Source organism: Lepisma saccharinum, chromosome 13, assembly GCF_977018435.1.
Source record: "Lepisma saccharinum chromosome 13, izLepSacc3.1, whole genome shotgun sequence".
NCBI lineage: Eukaryota > Metazoa > Arthropoda > Insecta > Zygentoma > Lepismatidae > Lepisma > Lepisma saccharinum.
In genome coordinates, this window is record NC_139241.1 from 3,376,135 (window position 1) to 3,394,880 (window position 18,746).

Genomic DNA, 18,746 nt, shown 5'->3' on the forward strand with positions numbered 1-18,746 from the left:
TACTCTGAATTCTGACGCATTAACTTAACTTTAAATACACGTTTGAAATGTTCTAGACCATCAAATTTGGGGGGTTGAGACCGCTAAACCATCAACTTTGGGGGGCTATGAACGGAGACAGAAAAACACATGACATATTACTATATACTAAGTATATAATTATGAGTATCGTTAACATTTTTACTAAAAAGAGTTTCAAAATAACGAGGTGATATGACAATTATACCAGTATGTTGTTTAGTGAATTCTGAACAATTTAAGGTCGTAAACACGACTTTCAGGCAATATTGATATGTAGGATATTCAGTTATCCTCGAAATCTCTTCCTCTAATCCAAAGAATAAGGGGAAAATAATTCTCAAGTCTTTGAGTTTATTCAACACTGGCTTGCAGTAAAGTACACAAGGAAAGCTTATGAAAAGTCTGTATTGCGAAAGCGGGAACGGCTATGATCAAGTGCATTATTGCTAAAGCACGTCGTGCTATGTGCTTCTTATTATTGCAAAATTAAATTAAAAAAGTAAAATATTGTAGCAAGAACAAAAAAGTAAAACAATTGCCTGCGATTTGTGTTAGCATTTATGTAAATAATTAAATAAAACTTTCAAATATTGTAAATATTCGCTATTTTTATGGGTACGTCAACACTAAGGTTCTTTGCACCCGTCACATGTCCTTTCTTTACAAGTCTGTTGCGGACATTAAAACACACCCATGCCCTCGCCGGGAGTCGAACCCGAGACCTCCGGATCAAAGCGAGTTGAGCCGACCACCCAACACGCTCGGCTACCGAGGCCGGCATAAAACTGTTATGTTGGCCTCTTAATGTAAATACATAGCCTACTTTTAAATATAAATGTTAATTGTTATCTAAAAAAACAAATGAGCAGACACACGTTTTTCATGTTACATTTCATTTGCATGAGGAATATGATAGCTGCTTAAATCTGCTATACGAAGACGTAATTTTTATTTTTAAAAAAGGGAGGGAGTGAGTCATTCATTCATTTATTTCAGTGATCAGAGCCCCCCCCCCCCAATATTTTGACAAGTCGGCGCCCCTGCGTGCAACTTGTCTTGTCGCTTCGATTTGGAAGGTTGCATTTATTTTCCAAAGTTGGTTTCCAAGAGAGACGTTTCGGTGCGCAACATCGGCGCTGCTTGGAAACGAAACCTCAGTAAAAAAAAAAAAAAATATATGGAATCTTCCGAACCGAAGCGACACAATAGACTGTGCAGTTTTCTTAAAATCATGCATGGTGTCGCCTCGGTATGTAGGTAGCGCGGTGAATGCTTGCTTATGGACTGAATGGGCGGGCTCGTGTATCTTGTCGCTTCGATCTGAAAACTTCCTTACAGCCCACCGCAGGGAACTTTTCCGGCGACGTCACTGCTTCCGTCCTACGTTGCGAATGAAAGAATCCAAAATTCGTGACGATTTTTTGTCCTCCAATTGGACAAGTTTCCGCGTACGAAACTTGTGAGTTTTGTTCATCTTGTTGCATATAAAACCCAGGCAGCTCGCTTTCTCCTCGTTCCCTTGTGGCTTCTGTGCTTCCTGATGTTTTTTGAAGAATTTTCCCATCTTCTCGCCGATTTTTTTCCACGTCCATTGTAATATTTCCTGAAGTGTTTTATCAGGGAAAACAATGATACGTCCTGTTATGTTTCTTCTCTTTTCTTTGGCGTAACTCATTGCATAATGTTTTCTCATTTACTACTTCGCTGTTCTACTCTTTCTACTATTTTGGATGTTCTGCAGTTACGTTTGGGAATATCGAGCTGTCTGTGACAGATTTACAAGTGGCAATTTGCCCCCTTAGGAAGATAATATGAAAAAGATGGCTGCTCATTCTTTCCTACTCCCTTTCATTTGCAACTTATTTTTCATTCATCTTCTTTCTAGTTCTCCAAGTATCTTTTTGTTCGGGCTTCCTTCTTTGTCTTGTTTCCACATTTCTATGTTGTTGGTTTATTTTTCAATCTCTCCTTGTCCTTGCTCCCTCCGTCTTATTTTTCTTTCAATTTCTTTGTTTTTATTTCTGTATTTACTTCCCTTGCGCTCTTTCTTAATTCTTTTCCCTTTGGTTTCAATCTCTGTCTGACTCACTTCTTTTTTCTACACTCTCTCTTGGTCTCGCTTGTTTTCTTTTCTTTCGGCCTCTCGTATTTATTTCTCTGTTCTCTCTGCTTTCTCTATCTCTCTTTACACTTTTACTTCCCCCTTTTCTCCTCTCTCTTTTGTTTATTTCTCCTGTTTATTTTTCTTTATTCTCTTCTCCCTCTCCGTCTCGCTATCTTTCTCTCTCTCTCTCTCTCTCTCTCTCTCTCTCTCTCTCTCTATATATATATATATATATATATATATATATACCAGGTGGTTATAATTAAAGTGACGGTGTTCAGAGTGGTACAGCACGGGCTGTAATGAGAGTAGCAGTCTGAAACTTCGTAGATATGCTTATGAAGCAATGCGCTCGCGAATTATGCAAAAAAAAAAAAAAAAATATAGTTCCAATTCTCGCCACCAGGGTAAAAAATGGCGCTGTAAGCAGTCAAAACGTGGAATTTTTCGTAACTCTGACGTCAAAGTCGGTGACATTGCCTAACCATTGTGTGAGCTCCCTGGTTGTTGTTGGTGACGCTTGTTGCTTTTTCTTATAGTAATGTTCATGTAATTCGAATAGTGAAATTGTAGCGATATTTTATTACAAAGAGTATTGTTTTCTGCGATTTATAGTGTTTTTCCTGTAACTATACCAAGTTTTGACTGCTTACAGCGCCATTTTTTACCCTGGTGGCGAGAATTGTAACTAATTTTTGTTTTTTATAATTCGCGAGCGCATTGCTTCATTAGCATATCTACGAAGTTTCAGACTGCTACTCTCATTACAGCCCGTGCTGTACCACTCTGAACACCGTCACTTTAATTATAACCACCTGGTATATATATATATATATATATATATATATATATATATATATATATATATATATATATATATTTCTGTTTATTCTCCTCTCTCTGCCACTTCTCTTTTTTACTTTGTCCTTTCCCTCAGTCTGTCTTGCTTATTTATTTCTTTATTCCCTCATTTTTGTGCTCTCTCTCTCTCTCTCTCTCTCTCTCCCTATGTATGTCTCGTTTACACTTCAATCTTTCTCTGTTCCTCTCACTCTTTCATTCCTATATTATCACCCCCTTTCCCTATGTGTGATTTATTTCTCTCCCCTTCTCATTCTTTACTGCTTCTTTCACATTTCTTCTCGTGTTTCTATCCCTTATTCCTTCTGTTGTGATGACGCGTAAATATGACGTCACTATAGTCCACTCAACTTTTCAATTATTAACCACACCTCCTCCCGTTCGATTCGAATTTTTTTGTGGGCAGACTCAAGCTGTGGATATTTGTATGTACACAAAGATCACAAATTATCACATGTTTGTTTGGTTTGGAAAAAAATGGTATGCAGAGGGAGAACGTCCCAAAATTATAATGTGTACCCAAGAAAATCTTAAGGAGAATCATATCCGAAGAAAATAATACAAACTGTCTTCAAACAAGGAATAGAGATAAACTTCATAAAAATCACTGCCGTCGTAACTTATGTAAAAGGGCCCCTTAAACTCATCCATTGATGTCTACAATAAATTACCCTACAACAACACATGAGGAAAGAACCACAATTGATCATATTCAAACACAAGACAAAGACCCTACTTCTCAACTGAATACATCGAAGCGACTTTCGCACAACACAGTGTAGCAAACTTATAGTGTAGCTAACTTTGCAGTGTAGCCAACCTCTTTATTAACGTAAAATGTAATGTAGCCACTAGCCATCTATACTCGAATAATTAGTGTCACCTAACAGTACGCTGTATGTTAATCATTCTCATGAAATTTTGCTATAATGCCTGACCCTGAGTTAGGCCCAATTTTTGTAATGTATTTTGTTTTGTACATGTGCACAATGCATTAATGTAGTACAGGTTTTGTATATTGTAATACGTTGATATGTTCATGTACTATTTATTGTACACACGGTAATCCTTGAATGCAAATAAACTTTATATAATTTTTACAAACATCAATTGTGTACGTTGGCTAGAGTCACTGGCGTACGCAGGGAGGAGCTGATGGGGCTACAGACCCTCCGAGAAAATCAATTTTTCAAATGAAAGCAGTTAAGAGCTCGGGTGGGGGGAAACAGAGTCGTTACTGACCCCCCCATCTTAAAATTACCCCGATTAATTTCCATTTTTGTCTTCGAACAACTTTTAAAGGTAAATATTAGGGCTGACTAGATAACGATGCCGATGTATCGTTATCGGCCTACGTGGTATTGGTATCGAAAAGTATCGGTTGCACTTTATTTACAGATACTTTCCCGGCATTTTGGTCTTTTGCTGGGTCCGCAAAAATGCTGCACGGCAATTTCGTGGACTCTAATTATCCTGAAAATTATGCAAAATTTCAAGTTTCCCTTAATTTTGCACTAACATTGTGTAGAGAAACTGTCTTTTGTGATTACATAGGAGGTAGTTTAGATTATCTAATTCGTGAATATTTTAAAGCAAAACTCTGACAAATTGATGCTTATATAATAGGAAATAGTTACTTACACTCTAATATTAATCAATATTTTGAACATATTTCCACGCATCGGTATCGGCGAGAATGGATAAGAGTATTGGTATCGGTGTGGGCATCATTTCAGCCCTGCTGCCCTAGTAATCAATGGCGTGCCCAAAGGGGTGGGGATTGTTGAAGGTCATAACCCTTCCTTTGGCTCAGCATTCCAGAAAAAAAGAACGTCAAAACCAGGAAAAGATGGCAAAATTTGAACAGACTGCTAAAAAAAATTATACGTAACTCCCCCCTTTCGAATATCCCAGGCACGCCACTGGTAATTATAAAATTCTGCCCCTCCCCACAATGAGCCATGTAATATCCACCTTTATAATTCTAGTCCCCCCTCAAAGAAATAAAGTCCTGCGTACGCCAGTGGCTAGAGTAACGAACCTCGAAGCGGTGTTGCTTTGGTGATTTGACAACAAATACATACGAAACACGTGCGCAAGCAGACGCACACCTTCCGATTCGATTATTACTCTTCCCCTCCCAAGACCTGGTAGTATATTATTGCCACCCACGTGATCTGCGCAGCTCGTAGGCGCGGAAAGTTTGTTCCGAATACGAGCAAGCTCGAAGCGCGCCTAAATGCAATATCGCCTTGAGTTACACGAATGTTGACTTTCTTCGCGTAAAGTTTCGAAGGCAGTAGGTCCTCGATCTCTGTAGTGGTTGTGTCGCCAGAGGCGAGTTAGTGAAATTTGGGACAAGGCATTTTTTTTACGTCGGTTGTGTCGTGTGTGAACGTTCTTGCTTGCAGTTGTGTATCTGTTTTCAGTACGGTACGTAATAGTTGCATTTGCTTTTCTTATTTTAGTATTTTATTCATGATTGGTGAAATGATCGAATCAATAAATATCACAGAATACTTACATGCACATTTTCTATCGACCTAGGCCTATATTGTACGTTGTTATTCTCACTGCGATGGTCGAGCGTGTTGTGCGGTCCGCTCACGATGTCGCTACTGAAGGTTCCTAGTAGAAGTTGATTTGAGTTTAGCGTCGCTTTTATGTCGATTTTGGCTAATCGCGACGACAAGAATGAGTGATGATGTAATGAAATTGATGAAGGGACACTCTCAAATAACACTCATGCCCAGGCCACGGATTCTGCGTGGGCTGTCAGTGTCAGCAACGGCGCCAGCCAGACTTTGCGGTGAGAAGCTGCACCACTGAATGATTTTAAAATTTGGGCCGAATACATTTTCACAAAAAATTAAGGTTTAAAAAATATTCATTACTACCTGTGTTGACATTCATTTTTATTTTGCATCACGAACTTTGCCGGTTATTTTTTGACGATGGTCAACGTGGACCCACTCAGGCCTACACTTAAGTGTCGCCCCTGCTATGTTGACAGTTGACACAGGTATATCTTTGTTAGTCATCTGATTATTTATTCCATGTTTTGGTTATTTTACGCCACTTTCTGCTTCTTGGATTAATCGCGATGATGTGGGTGAACTGATGGGTTTGTTTGAGATTCTTCTCAAGTCCACTTTATGGACAGAGAGGCTAATCGGGACTGAACCTGCAGTTTGAAGTGGGATTTGAACCTGTGGGCCTCCCGGGTATCGAACCTGCGACCCCATTGTTACAAGGCGACGACGTTACCACTACGGGGAGGCGATGAACTGATGGGACAAACACAGTGATATATCCATGTCTGACCAGGGTTCGAACCTGGGAATTCTGGCATAGTAGCGCGTTATTCTGATTGTCGTGATTAGCCAAAAATATCAGAAATTACAAACACAACATAATTGTGAATTTCTTGGGTGTCCATGTCTTGAAATGGAGGTTTTCATGAATCCAATGCAGTCTGATTATATCCTACATTTATTATAGACGCAACGAAAATATTTCCCGTCATCGTACCCCTACATAAATTACACAGGCGTACACTAGTGCCTACATGTCGAGAAGACAATGCACTTACGCAGTTTTGAGGGGTTGGATGGGCTGACAAGGGACGCGGCTGTTTTCAACGATTTTTCAAGGTGCGGTTGGCGGGGGAAGAACAGGCCCCGAATGAGGGGGTTTGTGGGGCTACAACCCCTGTCCTCCACCTGCAAACAGGCCTCAGGTGGGCAAAAACTGGTCTGAAATGAACCACGAAATGAGATAATTGAAATGTTAATGCGGTAAAAATATAGCGAACCATCTGATTGAAGTTACAACATAAATTGTGTAGGGGTGGGCCAGGATGATGTTACTTCCAGGCCTTCACGTATAAATATCCTGCTCTGGGGAATGTAATCAAAAGTGAAATTGTAAGTAGTGAGTTGATTTCAATCCACAGTATTATGCAAAGAAAAGTTTCATTGCTTTCCTTTATTACGTCCACTTTATGCACAGAAAGGCTAATCGGGGCCGGACATGCAATTGGATTTGAGTGGGATCTCAACCAGGGGCGCCCCGAGCGTGGCTGGAATAAATATGGTGCACCTTGTAGCAAAAGTGACTTGGAACCAGCTAAAGTAAATGATTTACTGAGGATATATATTTTGTTTCCACCCTGCCTCATCGTACGGTAGCCGCACAATGGCGATGGCGGACAATTGCGATGAACACAGAAGTGAAAGGGCGGGTGGAATGTTGCCACGGCATTTTAAATCTATTAAATTGAAGGGTGACTTAACACCCCGTACAATACCTGTTACAAGAGAATTATGGGAAATATTGATATTTTCGAATATTGATTCCTCTCACACTTCCTCCAGACTTGAGACTGGCAAGCGGTCCCCCCCCCTGAGATTTCTGGAAAGAGTTAATCTAATTAGAATTGTGAAATTGTAGAGATATTTTATAACAAAAAGTATTGTTTTCTGTGACCTACAGGCCGTAACTTACAGCAACTATTATCATTATTATTAATTGAAATAGGGTTACATTTAAGCTTACAGTCTATTTTACACTGATTATCAAACTATAAAAAAAGCCTTTTGTCCTACACGAATTAATGTTAAGTATAGAGTTATGCAAATTGTATAATAGCCGCCGCTCTGCGGAAGACTCATCCGTGAATGGCACTGTGTAGAGATATACAGAATATGGAAATTATCAAATGTATGTTATTTAAAAAAAAACATAAGTAGTAATAGTAGTAATAGTAATGTAATAATAATAATAAAACAATAATTGCAGTAATAGTAATAGTATTATTACTCTTATTAATAGCAATAAAAAATTGTGTCTTTGCCCGCCCGCCCCTGAGAAAAAATCCTGCCGGCGCCCTCGCTGGCAAGGTAGCTTGTAAACGTACTTTCATTACAACCACTTTTAGGTTAGGTTAGGTTAGGTGCACCCAGTGGCGTGCCCAGGGGGGGTTGATGGAAGTTATAACCCCCCCCCCCCCCTTTCGCCCAGTATTCCTAAAAAAAATAACGTCAAAGGTAGGAAAATATGACAAAATGAGGGGTGACTACCAAGAAAAAGTATACATAACCCCTCCCTTTCGAAAAGCCTGGGCTCGCCACTGGGTGCACCTGTGGGTTAGTCATCTTGGTCGTTGCAATCGTCCTACCATTAATTTTTAAAATGACCTTCACCGTCAAAGTCATCGCAATTGTCCTAGAATCCATCGTACAGTGGGATGCACAACTATTGTTCGGCAAATTGCCCATTACTGTTTTCATCTCTTACATCGTATGAGTTTTTAAGGAATGGATTCTTGTGTGTGTTGGTGCAAAGTTTGTAAGCAGCCAGCGTCTTTGTTGTCTTGCTTCAGTTCTTGAATTTGTAATATGCAAAACAAAGGAAATAAACATGGTGATGGACCATTTTACTTGGTAATACTTGTGCATCCCACTGTACGTATTGTAGGTGTCAAGGTGTGAGATTTCTTTTTCTGCACATTCTTTAGAAAATTATATACAGGTTTAATATTAAGGTAAAAATCCCACCACATTCCCAATTTTGAGGGTGCGCGCTATCATCATCGCGGTTAGCACCCTGGTTCTCGCACATTGGTGTATGGACTCACAGGGAGTATAATGTTCTGTGAGGCTTGAGTTGTGTCCAGGGTGCGAAATCATTGAAAATTGGTGGGGGGGGGGTTAGGAGATCTTAATCCACACACACACACAAAAATATATATATATATATATATATATATATATATATATATATATATATATATATATATATATACATACATATATATGTTATATATATATACAAATGAATGGCTTATTGCAGAAAGGGACCTGAGTCAACTTTGCACAATTCGGAGAAAAACAATGAAAAATCGTATGATATTATAGTGTAAGAAAGAAATGTGCCGTTGTTGGCTCAAATATTCAACATAATGAATAGTTAATTTTGCAACCCTCAATGCACCCCCCTGCAGTATGCTGCTAGACACAGTGGAGATGAAAAAATTAACTCCGATACCTCAAAAATGTGACTCAGGTCCCTTTCTGCAATAAGCCATTCAAATATATAAATATTTATACATATAATACATACTTATAATAATAAATATACAAGTAAATTATGATTTAAAATACATTATTATTATTATAATAATTATTAAGTATATACATATTATTTTATACTAATTCCTATAATGACTCGTTAAGGATGTCAATAAATGACAAATAACTAACTCTCTAGCCTTCTTAAACCCGAAGGTTCATGGCTACAGCAACACAGGCCTTCCATCTGTCCCTATTTTGAGCAAGATCTATATACTCTTTTCCATCCATACCGATTTCCTTTAGGTCCATCTCAACGTTGTCCCCCCAGCTTCGTCTTGGTCTTCCTACAGGTCTCTTACCATCAGGTTTCCCAATAAGAATCCTGTGAACTCCTCTTTCCTCTCCCATTCGTGCCACATGCCCTGCCCACCTAAGTCTTCTTGATTTAATTATTCTAATAATATCTGGACATGAATACAAATTATGTAGTTCTAAATTATGTAACCTTCTCCACTCACCTGTCTCCTCATCCCTTTTAGGTCCAAATATTTTCCTAAGGATCTTATTTTCAAATACTCTCAATTTGTCTTCCTCTTTCAATGTAAGGGACCAAGTTACACACCCATATAATACTACAGGCAAAATTACTGTTTCGTATATTTTAACTTTTAGTTTCTTAGATATTAAACGAGAAGACAAAAGTTTATGAAGAGAGAAGTAACATGCATTTCCTGAATTAAGCCTACTTTTTATTTCCTCTTTCATATAATTTTCATTTGTTAATATTACTCCTAAGTATTTGAATTTGGAAACTGGTTCAAACGAGTTGTTATCAATAATTAGATTTTGATTATTACCTAACACTTGGTTTCAGCCTGTAAGCATATATTTAGTTTTCTCTTTGTTAACTTCCAAACCTATCTCTTTAGCAGTTTTGAAAAATATTTTAGCATTATTCTTAATTGTATTTATATCATCCCCTAATAAGTCTACATCATCTGCATATGCTAACAACTGAGTCACACCATTTAATTTTAGTCCTTCTTTAGTTTCTTTTACCTTCCTAACAGCATATTCTAAGGCAAAATTAAAGAGCAATGGAGATAATGCATCTCCTTGTTTTAACCAATCATGAATTGTAAATTTGTCAGACACATTAATACCTACACGAATTTTATTTTCTGTTTCACTGGTGCATACTTTTATCATACTAACAAGCTTCTTAGGTATTCCAAACTCGACTAATATATTATATAATGTATAATATAGTTTAAATATTTTTATCATCTTTTAAGTTTTTGTTTAGATTTTGCTTTCTATTAGTATAAATCAATTAGATTTCATAATTATATTTGTCTTGCATTGCTATTTTACCTTTGTTATGAATATATTATATCACTATAACATTTGTTTTTGGTGTAAGATCTGTAAATAGTCTCTTGAATGAATGAGAGAGAGAGAGAGAGAGAGAGAGAGAGAGAGAGAGAGAGAGAGAGAGAGAGAGAGAGAGAAAGTGTACAACACTTGCAAACACATTAGGCTACTTCGTGTGTGTTTTCGATACTATCTTTAGTAAAGCATATTTAAAGTAAAAAATAATTGCTCGCCTTTTTTTTTATAACAAACATTCTCCCCCCCCGGATTTTTGAATCCAAGACTTTTAGTGGTGGTGAATCCCCCTGTGCCCCCCCCACCCCAGGATTTCGCACCCTGGTTGTGTCCTGTCCATGTATGCTTGTTACTGTCCTTTCGTCAATTTCATGTCATCTTTCATGATTACCCGCGCGATTAAGCAAAACTGGCAGAATAGCGAATTAAAATAAAACAAACCAACGTCATTCTAAATCATTTCTTTGACCCTTGTAAGCATTTACTCATGCTTTTGCAACCTAAAGGAGGTTTCCTTCTTCAGAAAAGGTACAAGGGATGCCATGCTAGCCCTGCTGAAGACCTGTATAAAGGAAGAACATGTCAATTTATGACTGAAGCAGCATGTTTTTGAATTTTCTATAAGTGTGTTAAACACAATGAAGCTACAGAGTTAAAAATGTTCATATATTTGAAAAAAAAATTGTATGAGAAAGTTTATTCTAAGTTACAAATTCCACATGCTTTACCAGAGATTTATTTTAGTTGCTTTATAGGATTTCTCCATTGCATTTACAGATATATAGATAAGAATTTTTCATAACAATACATTGAAAACAATATAAAATACTTTCCAATACAAACCAATTCATCCCTATGATCGCTATTAGCGAAATGTGGCAGAAAGGCGTAGTAACACAAGACAAAACAAATCACTAAGCATGGACTGAGTAACCTTTGAATTTAAAATTGGACCGTAATTTTTTCCTTCCTTCTTTGTTTCACGTCCTTGGCGGTGCCAAGCACGGTAAAGATTATAGTTTCCGCAACGTAAACGCAGCGATGCGATGCGAATCGTTCCGCTGACCAGGTGCTACTGCCAAAGTCTATGTTTTAAAAATTTACGCTACTATCTCTTTGTGTTACACTAAAGACTAATTGAAAACTGCCATAGAGCGTGAAGAATAGTCTTGGTGCATATTAGCGTGAAAATAACATTTTTAAAAGTTCTTTCAAGTTAAATTACTGATATTAATGATCAGTTGTTTTCAGTGACGTTGCCAGAGGGGGAAAAGGGGTTATAATCCCTTCTTTAGCCCATCTTTTGTACCAATAAATAAATCAATAAATGATTGAATGTTGTAAAACAGGGCAGGCCCTAGGTGGGTGCGGAGCCTAAAACCAAAATTTCTCAGAGGTTTGAAAAAGCGGAGATTTTTGTTTCTTAGTCCAAAGTACATGAATCCTACGTAATCACAATAGAGCAATCATTACAATTAATAAACACTTGTTCCTCCATAGGAGAGTAAAGATAAAGATTGATTGGTTGATTTTGATATTATGGGCATATCAGCACATAGGCTATTTTTGTCCGTCACGAAATAGGGGGATAAGCCCCTTAACGAAAACAAAATTGAGGACAGGCCTAACAAGAAAATTAAATATGTCTATTAAAAACTTTTTCACTAAATTTTTAAAACTAAATCATTCATCCATTACTTAACAAAAACTAAAACTATACTGTTTCCGACGATAAAATCTCCTTATTTATTAAAAGCTGGCAGTAAATATTTACTCAGCACACACACTAATGCCAAATATTTCAGTTAAAATAATATTGTACTTTCCCGGAACCGTATTTTCGATTAATGGCGAACTTGCTAAAAGTGCCATGTCAGGAAATTTATATAAGTTTTGCTAGCGAAAGGCATTTAAAATTCACAAAACAAGAAGGGTGGGGGAAATGAGCCTCAAAAATGAAGAAAAAACGTGAAAAAATACTGAAAAATGACCTAAAAGCCAAAAAAGGCCGAAAATGCAAAATAAAACAATGTTTTTTGGTTCTAAATAAAGGGAAATGGACTGTTTAGCATTGTTTTCATGGCTCAGAAAAAAAAAGGTTATTTGTCATCAACTGCCCTAGATATAAGTATGATATAAGTATGGAACGTATTAAGAGTGAGGGCCGCGTGGAGAAAATCTTTGAGTGTTGACACTCGTCGAAAAAAGCAACGCCTGGGAACACTGCAAGTAACTTCTTTCGCCGTTTGAGGCCATTTTTCGTCGCAGCCTTTGTTCCCTCGCCCATCTGACGTAACGATTGAGGAATTCTGCTTTCACTTTTATTTACACGATCCACAAAAACTAAGGGAAGCGGCACGTGCGTATATATCATAATCGTGGAGCGTGTGCCTTAGGATGGGCTTCTGGATACCCATTGTCCGTTCACGGCAAGGACGAAGCCAAGGTAACACGTGACCTGCGAGACGTCTCATTGGTCAATTCCGATGACAGCTGCTTCGCAGGGATCTTACGCGCAGGAAAGTTGTAAGACCGTATGTATACGGTCAACACTGGCGTACGAAGAGGAGGGGCTGATGGGGCTGCGGTCCCCTCCGAAATTTTGAGAAAAATAAAATATTCAAATAAAAGCAGTGAAGAGCTCGGAAAAATACCCTTAAAATGATCTCCGGTGGGGCAGTTACAGAATTTTATTATTAATAATATTATTATTACTGCTATTATTATTATTGTTGTTATTGTTATAACATTACTATTATTACTACTACTATACTTATGTTTTTTTTTAAATTATATACATTTGTAATTTCCATATTCTGTATAGAATTTACATAACTGTATATTTAACATTAATTCATGTATGACAAAAAGCTGTTTTTTATGGTTAGTTAATCAGTGTAAAAATAGTACATGCAACCCTACTTCAAATAATAATAATAATAATAATAATAGTTGCTGTAACTATTATTAAGTCACAGAAACAATACTTTTTGTTATAAAATATCTCTACAATTTCACCATTCGAGTTAGATTAACTCCTTCCAGAAATCTCAGAGGGGGCTGCCCCCCTGCGGGCGCCCATGACAATTGCCATATTTGAGAGTGAAAAGTTCTAAAAATACTAAATGTCTTCTTATGTATGCAGTCCCCTAGAAAAAGGCTGCGTGCTATCTGTCTTTACAATTCCAACCTCCTCCGAAAAAAAGAAAATCCTGCTTTCGCCAGTGACGGTCAATGTATCTACGAGCAAGATTTGGTTTGAGTGTTTGGTTTATTTTACTTCCCTTTTCTGCCACTTTGGTTAATTGCGAAGATGACAATAAGATTGTAAAGGTAATTCCCCGTGCATATAGCACCGTGCCGTGAGGCACATCTAGGGGATGTGGAGGTTGGGCCCCACACGTTCCCGATCTCGGCCATTTTGGAGGTGATGTGATCAGCACCACGCTCCCGCAGCCTTTACCCCCAGGGTTGCCCCCAAGTACCCATTGATTTGAGGCTGGGTGAGCTCCGGAGCCGATTTATGCGGTGACAAGGCCGGGAAATTCCGACCATAGATCACTCACAGTGGGAATCGAATCCGGGTCTTCCGCGTGGCAGTCACACGCCCTACCGACTAGACTACCGAGATGACATGATGAAAGGACACCCACAAAGAATGTCCACGCCCAGGTCGGGATTCAAACCAGGGACTCAACTCAGAGGTCTCCTCCAAGGCCAATGGCGCTTCCCCCCAGATTGTCATCACCCATAAAAAAAAGTCAAGTGCTTCCCTGTGCTTTTTGCACCACGCCATTAAAGCGTATGGGGGATGCAGAGTTAGGGTCCCACACTTTCTTGATCTTGGCCGAGCTGGGGGTGATGTGATCAGCACCATGCCCCTAGCCGCCTTTACCCCAAAGAGTTTCCTCCAGGTACCCACTTCATACGACACTGGATGGGTGCCGGAGCCGCTTGAACAGGTAGAAAAAAATCTCGGTTTTCCCTCACCGGAGATCGGGGACTTGTCATTAACCCCATACAGTATCTAATTACCACAGCATGACTCAGTGGCGGCTTCTGGTGAACTAAACTGGAGGAGTGATATTCTGTCGAGAAGGAATGTCCCAGTCAACACACTAACGTTGCCACAACGTTGTATGTATGTTGTATTTATGATGAATGTTGTATGTAAGGGAACAACGTTGTGATAACGTTGCATCTAAAAAAAAACTAAAACCGAACCACTATGGTATGTGCCTGCGCCGGGTATCGAACCCAGGATCGCTTGATTACAAGGCAACGACGTTACCACTACGCCATCGGGGAGGCTCAGTTGAACAAAGAAAATCATTCAAGTTATAATATGGACTGCACTTCCAAACTCAATAGTGAAATTTATTTTGATTTAGTCATTGGCCAAAAAGAAAATAAAAGTTTGTCCTGCTATAACAAAAACGGAATCAATTTATGAATATTTTTGGGGGGTGCAGATTCTGATGATGTCACTGTTCGGTGCATGAGCGAAATTTCTTGCCTTGGGGTTTATACTGATGGAACAAGGTGTTTCTTATTCAATATTTTGATTTTAAAGCAGAGGCATAGAGAACAAAGTTATTGAACTAAAAACTACCCCAGATGAAACTTCTTGAACCATTTCAAGTTACGGTAATTGCTGAGTCACGGTGCAAATGTTGAGAGTGGTTTAATATAAGTATTTTCAAAGAGTTTGACTGTTCATCAGTCTCTCAAAAATATACGATAGGTCACACTAAAAGTTTTTAGACACTCGCAAGTAAAACACTGGAGACCAAAAGTATGAATGCTATAATTTTTCAAAGTGTTCTCCATGACAGTTGATACACTTGTTCATCCACTCAAACCAAGTGTGAAAGCACTGGGACCACACATCTGCAGGCACCTCTTGAATGCACTGAACGAAGGCGGTGACTGCCTCCTCGGGAGAGGAAATGAAGAACCTCGTAATGTATCCTTGATTTTAGGGAACAGGAAGAAATCACAAGGGGCGAGGTCGGGACTGTAAGGAGGATGAGTCATTTCTTCGATGTTGGAGGCTTTGAAGAATTCATTTGTTCGTACTGCTGTATGGCTGCGCGCATTGTCTTGATGCACAATAATGCGACTTCGTGGGCGTTTTTCACGAACTTTCCGTACGATCTCCGGTAAACAAACCGTAGTGTACCATTCAGCATTAAAGGTCCGACGTCCCTGTAGCGGCACTGTTGCAATATGGCCCGTCCGACTGAAGAAAGTGGCAACCATTTGTTTGCCAACACTTCGTCCCTTCCTGACTTTTGTTGGTGGGTCTTCATCCGGGAAGATCCACTGAGTCGACTGTCGTTTGCTCTCGGGTTCATAACAGTACACCCAAGTTTCGTCAACTGTTACGATGTCATACACTGCATTTGATTGTCCTTGGTTAAATTTGTCCAGCATTTTCATGCACCATGTGACCCGTGCCTGCTTTTGCTCCTGAGTAAGATGGTGTGGGATCCATCTGGCACAGAGCTTCCTGACACCAAGGCGGTCATGCAGGATCGTTTGAACCTGACTCATACCAATACCCAGTGTTGCACTAATAACTGCATATGTCACCCGGTTATCCTCCTCTATCATGCGACGCACTCTGTCGACGTTTTCTTGAGAAGTTGCTGTCACAAGACGAGCATCACGTAATTCATCACTGAGTTTCTGACGTCCACGTCGAAATTCTAAAAACCAATTAAACACAGTCGCACGGCATGGGGCTTCCTCCTGAAATGCATTTCGGAGCCTTTCATAACATTGCTGCTGCGTTAAACCTGCTCGAAAATCGTAAAAAATCATTGCTCTGAAGTGCTCCCGTGTTAAATCCATTTTACTGTACACACACGACAATAATTGACTAATTTCTGGCACACAACAATTAACAACTATAAATTCTGCAGCATTATCACACTTCACAGACTACTAACTTCAACATATCCTAGAGACAATGTATTGCTGCAATCAGTGTTGCCGCATCTAAAAACTTTTAGTGTCACCCACGTATTTTGAGAAACCTGAAAGTTTGAGAAAAATTGGTTCCTGTAAGAAGCACCAGTTAAAACGTAGTAAGAAGTGTGTTGTTTAGTTTTGATTACAAATTTGGAAATTTTGCATTTAAGAATTCATTAAGATATGAAATTTTTTACAAAAAAACAACCTGAAAGTGCCAATTTTAAATTACTTTCTAACTTGTTCTAGAAATGTGTATTATTTGTTGCGAGTGTTTTGTGTCCTACATTTTGACTTAAAGTCCTACATTTTGGGACATTATGTCCTACATTTCCCTTATAGCGATCTGGTAACCCTATCACCACCATGAGCGCCACAAGCGTCAGATCAGAGTGTTTTGTTTAATCTGAATTTGTATGTGCACTGACCACCAAACCTTATATTTCCTAGAGCGTACACTAGATGGCAGTGCGAATCAAATACAAAACAAACATAACTTTTAGTAACACAAATAAGGATAACTTCAATTGTAATTAGTGAAAAAATGTGTTTTATTATCCTTCGAAAGATGTGTGAATATTGAAGTTGTAAGGAAGATCAGAAAATGAAATATGTTGAATACAAGTGAAACTCCCATGATAAATATTTTTATCCCAGATTATATAATCAGGAGCTAAGTGCTGCAAAAAGCATCAGGTATAGGTAATCGTAAGTCGGTCTCTCTTGTGTCACGCATCGTGGGCCAATTATTTCAGGTGGAAGCCGTAAGTCTGGAACGGACAAACGGTACCAATTGTGCCTATACGGTGGTTAGGTGATTGCGAGGAACCTTTTTGGTTGAACACGTTGAGTGGAGCAGACATACGACTTGCACTATTTTTTGAAACTGTTTTCCCTTACTACCTTCATCCTTCCTCTTCTTTTGTCTTGGGCTCTACAATTAGTTTGGAATTTTGATTCGCTTCTTTGGATTGAGTTGTCAGTTGGTTTGAGTTTGTGCCTCTTTTCCCATAGGATTTGCGTTTGTTCTATTGGATCATATAAACAACTCACGGTTGTGGTCTTCTGATATGCATCATGGTCTTCCTGCAACGCTGCTACGACAGCGAGAAGGGGTGAAAACCTTCACCGGAGGTACTAAACGGACGGACGGTCCAAACTCCGAGACGATGCTCGATTCACGAAGTACCAATGATCCAATGCAAACGTCCAGCTATTCCACCAAACACCGACGTCGCAATTCCTATGAGGGATTACCTCAACGACAACGATCTCGATCACCAATAAAACGAGATGCAGCAAATACAGCACATGTAGACCAACTAAAATCCAAACACCAGGATACCAGCTTATATAACTTCCTGCTCACCAACTTTGACGCCAAATACAAGACGCCAAAACATATCCTAAATCAAATCCTAAAATATGTGCCAAGAGCTTCAGTTAATGAAATTGTCTTCACCAGAAACGGAATAATTATTAAATCTACTGACCCACACTTCTCCACCATTATCAGAGACAAGGCCTCCTACGAAATTTTTGGTACAAATGCCAATATGAAGCCACTAACCTCTACACGTCCAAAGCAACCTCCTCCGCCTAAACGAACACCAATGCTATCAGTGGTGATTCGGGGTGTTCCCCCTGAATACACCGACACAGAAATCGCTGAAGAAATTCAGGCAGAAGGTCACACCATCCACAAGTGCATGAGAATTCGAAATGATAACGGACCAACCTATATGGTTCGCATACTGACAGTAGATAAAGATACCGTGGACGAACTATTGCACAATGGAGCCTATATATATTGTCGAAAGCACAGAGTCGAACCTTCCAGGACGTCAACACCACTGCCAGTGCGTTGTGAACGTTGTCAAACATACAATCAGCACACTACAACCAACTGTCCAAATTCAGCCATCTGTGGATACTGTTCTGGGCCACATTCTACCAACACTTGTACAAACATCCAGAACCCGCCTAAATGCAACACATGCTCTGAAGGACATCCTACTTACAGCTATAAATGCCAAGCCAGACCTAACCCAGAACCAAATCACCCTGAGCTCGTTGTTCCCATCCGAACTATAGATAGCTCAACCAAACCGGCAAATTCATTAATGGACCCAATCACTGTGGAAGACCTGCTACGATTCTTTACTATTACAACTCAAAACATCCAGCCATTTCTCCGCACACATATTCTGGACCAAGTCATACTCGCTGCAAAAACACTTTTCAAACTGCAGTTACACGCTACGTATACGGGACCACATGTTCATTTCAATATCAACCCTCTTGAAAACACAAGTACATCC

The 18,746-nt window shown here is 39.1% G+C and overlaps 2 protein-coding genes across 3 annotated transcripts in view; one reads left to right on the top strand and one right to left on the bottom strand.

The window, feature by feature from the left end:
- PolD1 (DNA polymerase delta 1, catalytic subunit) overlaps nucleotides 1-18,746 on the bottom strand; it is a 362,058-nt gene that overhangs the window by 322,630 nt on the left and 20,682 nt on the right. The window lies entirely within an intron of this gene.
- The window catches only part of LOC145997148 (tetraspanin-11-like), a 75,768-nt gene continuing 62,236 nt past the window's right edge, over nucleotides 5,215-18,746 (top strand). Inside the window, exon 1 of one of the 2 annotated variants that reach the window (XM_083133800.1) lies at nucleotides 5,215-5,419. The gene's annotated coding sequence lies outside the window, so the exon portion shown is untranslated. The remainder of the gene's footprint in view (nucleotides 5,420-18,746) is intronic. The other variant, XM_083133799.1, reaches the window with a different exon arrangement.